Source organism: Suricata suricatta, chromosome 6 (genome assembly GCF_006229205.1).
Source record: "Suricata suricatta isolate VVHF042 chromosome 6, meerkat_22Aug2017_6uvM2_HiC, whole genome shotgun sequence".
Taxonomy (NCBI): domain Eukaryota; kingdom Metazoa; phylum Chordata; class Mammalia; order Carnivora; family Herpestidae; genus Suricata; species Suricata suricatta.
The window spans coordinates 126,405,217-126,411,608 of NC_043705.1; positions in this window are offsets into that span (position 1 = coordinate 126,405,217).

Consider the following 6,392-nt stretch of genomic DNA (forward strand, 5'->3'; position numbering starts at 1 on the left):
AGTAATATTGAAGAAAAAACAAAACAGGAGGCATCACAATCCCAGACTTTAGCCTCTACTACAAAGCTGTCATCATCAAGACAGTATGGTATTGGCACAAAAACAGACACATGGACCAATGGAATCGAATAGAGAGCCCAGAACTGGACCCACAAGTGTATGGCCAATTAATCTTTGACAAAGCAGGAAAGAGTATCCAATGGAAAACAGACAGCCTCTTTAGTAGGTGATGCTGGGAGAGCTGGATAGCAACATGCAGAAGAATGAAACTAGACCACTTTCTTACACCACACACAAAAATAAACTCAAAATGGCTGAAGGACCTCAGTGTGAGACAGGAAACCATAAAAACCCTAGAGGAGAAAGCAGAAAACAGCCTCCTTGACCTCAACCACAGCAATTTCCTGCTCAACACATCCCCAAAGGCAAGGGAATCAAGAGCAAAAATGAACTATTGGAACCTCATCAAGATATGATCATTTTAAAAAAAGGAAAATGACACAAGACAAGCAGGGAATACAAATACATTTTCCTATGGTAAATTTATGAATAAACTTTTCATTTCCTTTTTTCTTTCCTTATTTTTTCCTTATTTTCAAATCTTTCAACATAGTCCAGCATCATATATTACTGAAATGATATCATATTAATATTTAATATCTGAATACAAATAAGTAGATATAATTACACAAGACTGTAAATACCAACAGGTTAGATCATTGGAGGCAATTTTTGGAGTGTACCTACCACTGTCTGCCATCTATCACCAAGTTCTTCCCATATGTAATATATGCTCACCCCTTTTGAAGATTTTCAAAAAGCATCTGCTTAAAATCCAAAATCTCATTTTCTGCATCAGGTATGAATGAGACTCCCTGGTTCCTTACAATATTTCTTTTTCTTTTTTTTTTTTTTAATGTTTTTTTGTTATTGAGACTAAAACATAGCATGAGCTGGAGAGAGGCAGAGAGAGAGGGAGACAGAATCTGAAGCAGGCTTCAGGCTCTGTGCTGACAGCTCAGAGCCCGACGAGGGGCCTGAACCCACAAACCATGAGATCATGACCTGAGCCAAAGTCAGATGCTTAACCAACTGAGCCACCCAGGTGCCCCTAAGTAGTTCTTCTTAAATACTGTTCACTTGATCTCAGCTACAAAATTAAGGAGGTAAATTATCTGCCTTCTCACACAGTGGAAATGATGGGATAGACATAGGAATACCATTGTAGACATTCTTGTTTAAAAATGGGGAACTATTGGAGGAACAAAGGAATCACTTATAGCTTATATCACTTATAGTCCCTTATAGCTCTGTTATCCCAGTGTCAAATATTTAAAATTTGTTGAATAGGTTACAAATCTCTGGAATCATTCTCTATTGCTTTTTGTGTTATTCTTTGGAATCATAGTTCTACCCTCTGAATTATCCTTCTTTTTACATGCTTCTTTTAGTTGTGTGTCCTACCTACCAGCAATTTCAGCCTAATCCCTGCCAGTGTGATTGAGAGGGTCCAATGACTTTCTTTATTCTATACTGTTTCTGTCTTCCCTCAGTAAGTGCCGGTGCTGTTTCTGCATATGTAACTCAGAAAGTGTGTGGATCTTCTGGGAATCTTCTTGGAGACTACTGAATTAGAGGCTCCCCTTTAGAACTTTTCAAGATACACCACTTTCTACCTTGGTCTTCTACTGAGAGATGATGTTCTTGCTTGTCTTAGAAGCCCTACTGTGTAACTGAGAGGACCTATGATGCATACATTTAAAATCTTTACAGGGTTTATGTCTTTTACTTCATATGTATGTGATATTTTTATTGCAGAACCCTAGATGTGAACTTTGCTTGGATGTCATTGTTGGAAGCGATTTATTTATTTCACTATCAAATACCATTGTAAAGGGCTGAGAATTTTCAAAATTATTGAGTCTGACTCCCTAGGCATATCACATGTGAATTGCCTTTTATAGGAAAGGCATAAAACTAAAGATGTTAGTCACTATACTAATTAAATTAGGTCATTAAAACATTACATTATTAGCATATAATGTAAAAGTGGATTTCATCGAAATATATATAACCCCAAAATATCATAACAAATTTTCTAAACAATTATCTGAAACAAATGTAAGAATAAAAGAAATAAAACAATATAAAACCCAGATATAGTCCTGAAGCTTAAAGCTATCTTCATTTACATACCTAATTGCAGTTGATGCTAAATCCAACCAAAATATTTAGATAGATTTTAAATTGGACTCCCAAAGGTTTTTGACAAAATGTTTCACAAATATAGGCAGGTTCTTGAGCAAAGTATTAGCGTCTTTACCAGTGATTTACAGGGAGCCTCCAGAAAGTTCTGATTAGTGTTAGAAATAGCTGCATTTCTCTTTTGCTATCAAAATCAAAGTTCGGTGTATATTTTAATGTAACTTATTATTTTTATTGAACTGTAAATGTTAATAAATAGCCATTCGCTAACATACCTGATCCACTTTAGAGCAGTTTTATCTCATGTTTTAAACTGTGGCTTTGAAATATATTATACCTGGCTACCATAAGAATTTTTCCAGACTACTCAAGACTATTATAAACCATAGCTGTGGATTTTAGTTTATTCACCCCACCACAGACATGCATATTTATAGCATATTTTATGTCTGTCAACATATTCTATTATTTTCTTATTTTTTTTAATTCAAAAGGGAAACAAAGTTTAAACCCAGCCAATTAAAGCATTGGTTTTTGATGGCTAAGCTTCTCTAAGGAATAATTTATTTCTATAAATGAAATAGTAATGTTTTAAATTTATAACATTAATTTCTTTAATTCAAGGGTATTATATCTCTTTCCTCTAACATACTAATGAATTTTAATTATATATTATTGAATTTGACTAATAAATTAATAAGTTTAACTAACTAGTTTAATTTGTTTTAATGATCTTTCAAGTTTATAGTAGTATTTTTTTGGCATCATAGGAGAAACAACAAAAATTATAAAATGTGGCTCCTTTTTGCAAGGAATTTTCAATTTATTTTAGGGATTTAGATATAGATAAGCACTAACTAAAATAATTAAAATATTTATTTATAACAAACTGAAATATTATATTTTCCTTATCCAGAATCCTAGATATAAGTTAATAGATAATTCATTTGTAGTTGCAATAATCAATATATTATTATAACAAGAACTTTGAAAAAGAAATAAATGTTGGTAATATAGAGGAGTTAATTAAAAGTTTGAAGAATTGACAGTAAGCAGAATACTTATCTGTTAATAAAAATGTGAATTTACATGTTTTTATACACATTTTATACATAACATATATTAATGTGTATAGCATTGTTAATGTGCATATATAATGCATATTTTATATACAGTGCATATTGTTTATATAAGAAAAAAGTGGGAGAATTGTTGAAATTTTTTTTATTATATTTTTGAAGTTTATTTATTTTGAGAGAGAGAGAATGCACGTGAGAAGAGTAGGCGCAGAGAGAGGTAGAGAGAGAATTCCAAGCAGTCTCCCCACTGACAATTGATGGGCTTGATATCATGAACTGTGAGGTCATGGCCTGAGCCAGAATCAAGAGTCAGACACTCAACCAACTGAGCCACCACAGCACCGTACATTATTGAAATTAAAGAATGTAGACAACAGCTGTAGTTTTCAAGAATGTTTGAAGCCACTGAAAAATTTTAAGCATAGAATATAAGTATATTTTAAAATGTATAACAACTCAATGAATAAATTGGAGTTAAAAAATGAAGAAAGCAGAAAAGATTTCCAATGTTAGTTTGCTAAGCATATACAGTCTAAAATATTCATTGCTCACTTTCATAACTATAAGCAAATTCTGTCTATACCCTAGAGTGTACATATATTCCAATTTTTAAACATATGTAAGCATTCTAGATTAAAATATAGATATAGACAAGATGAAAATGCATTAGGATCCAGCCTCTTACAGGGACTCTTTTAATCATTCATCTTGTTTCTCATTTTTCAAATATGTATGTGTGTATAACAGAAATTTAACAATAGTTGTAAGAACGTGGTGTTGAAAATGTGTTAGTTGTTTTAAGTATATTGTTGGAAGGAGGAAATTACTTCAAAGTAAATTTTCCTTCTATACTGTAAATAATAACTTGAGTAACCTCTTCTTCATGCAAATGCAAGTAGATAAGATGCTCATTTCTCCTGAAACCAGTTTTTGTGGCTTGCTAGGGTAGAGACCCACCATTTCAATACTCCCATATATACAGAGCCAGTTGCTAGTGAAAAGACATGGAACTGTGAAGGAATATGGGTATGAAAATATAGTCCCTTTGTCTCTTGACATAATTTGATCCCAGTTGAGGTTTTCTAGTGCTGCAAAAACAAAACATTGTCCAACAAAAAGCATGGGGGAAGGGCAAGATTGACCCTGAATGATTGGAATCTTCTACATTTGGGAGCCTTACCATTGCCTGGTAAGGAAATATTTCCTACATACATATTGGTTTAAGTAAGCTACCCAAGACTAATAGTGAGAAAATAGAAGAGCGGTATTTGAGTTTTAATACTCTAACTGGAATCCTAATATTAGCCAGCTGTTTTTACTCTACAAAACCTCAGCAGAACTAGTTATAAAAGAGTTCTCTCCCTTTTTTCAGAAACGGGAAAGAAATTTAATGTGGATATGTTTTATTCTGGTTGTAAGTGAAAGGAAAACCAAACATTAGCAGAGCAGTCTTTCTTGTGAAGACAGATATAGTGGGTTGGATTGTGTCCCCCACAGAAAGATATGCCCAATCCTAAGTCCCAGAACCTGTGAATGGGATCCTTTTGGAAAAGAGGATTTCCAGATATAAATAAGTTACACATCTCAAGATATCACCATTTTAGATCTAGGGCAGACCCTAGACCTAATTAACAATGATCCCTGTGAGAGACACACAGAGGAGATGATCATGGGAAGAGGAGGCAGAGACTGCAGTTACCCAGAACCACTGGAACATCTGAAACAGCAACCTGGTGAGTCAAGGAGCTGATTCTCCCCCACAGACAGTGCAGGAAACACTACCCCTATCAGACCTTGATTTTGGTCTCTGACTTAACCATCAGAGAGGAAAAATTATGTTCTCCTAAACCACCTAGCTTAATACTGTTTTACAAGAACTGGAGGAAATGAATACAAGGGGATTAAAAACAGACATTCCTGACCCTTTCATATTGATTATAATATTGACACAAAGGTACTTCTGGTCCTGTCACCTTTTAATCTCTCACATGAATATATAAGTAAAACATTTCAGAGTGCTTTGGCAATATATCTTCATAGTTGACCGGTAACTACATCAATAACATGAATGTTATTATTTTTTAATATGTTACATATTTTGAAGAAACATTGTTTTGAAGAAAAAAATGGAATAATTTATATTTTGGGCCATCTGGTTATTAAAAGGTCTTTAGTGCTTCAGTTTATTTTAGATAGGATTGTTTCATCCTTAAAGTTTATATACTTGTGTGACTAAGCACCTTCATTTCAGACAATGCAAGTTAGTAATGAGGTTGTACCATTATAAGCTGTTCTTGGACAATTTGCTTAACTTCTTTTGGAAAAATTAACTCATCTTTAAAATGAACAAAATACTCTTTTGAAGAACCTCCATATTTTTTTCACAGTGTCTATACCAATTTGTATTTCCACCAACAGTGCCCAAGAGCTCCTGTTTTTCCGCATGCTTGCCAACACTAGTTCCTTCTTGTCTTTTTGACTCTAGCTCTTCTCCCAGGTGTGAGATATTATCTCATTGTGGTTTTGATTTGCATTTCCCTGATGGTGAGTGATGCTGAGCATCTTTTAACAGGTTTATTGGCCATCTGGATGTCTTCTTAGGAAAAATGTGTGTTCAGGGTTCTCTGCTTATTTTTAATTAATTAATTAATTAATTGATGTTGAGTTGTATACATTCTTTATATATTTCGGATAATTATCCCCTTGTCAAAGATATCCACTTACAACTATCTTCTCCCATTCACTAAGAGGTTTTTTTTTTTTATTGATGGTTTCCTTATTTGTGCAAATGCTTTTTATTTTTGTGTAATCCCAGGAGTTTATTTTGTTTTTGCTTCTCTTGCCTGAGGATAGAATTACCATGTGACTTAGTAATTATAAATATTGGGAAAATATCCAAAGAAAAAGGAAACGTTAACTTCAAAAGATGTACATGCACTCATGTTGGAGCATTATTTATAATAACCAAGCTGTGGAAGGAACCATTCCCAGCAGTAGATGGATGGATAAAGAAGACGTGGTGATTATGTACAATAGAATATTACTGAGCTATAAAATGAAATGAGATTTTGCCATTTGCAACAACATAGATGGACCTAGAAGGTATAA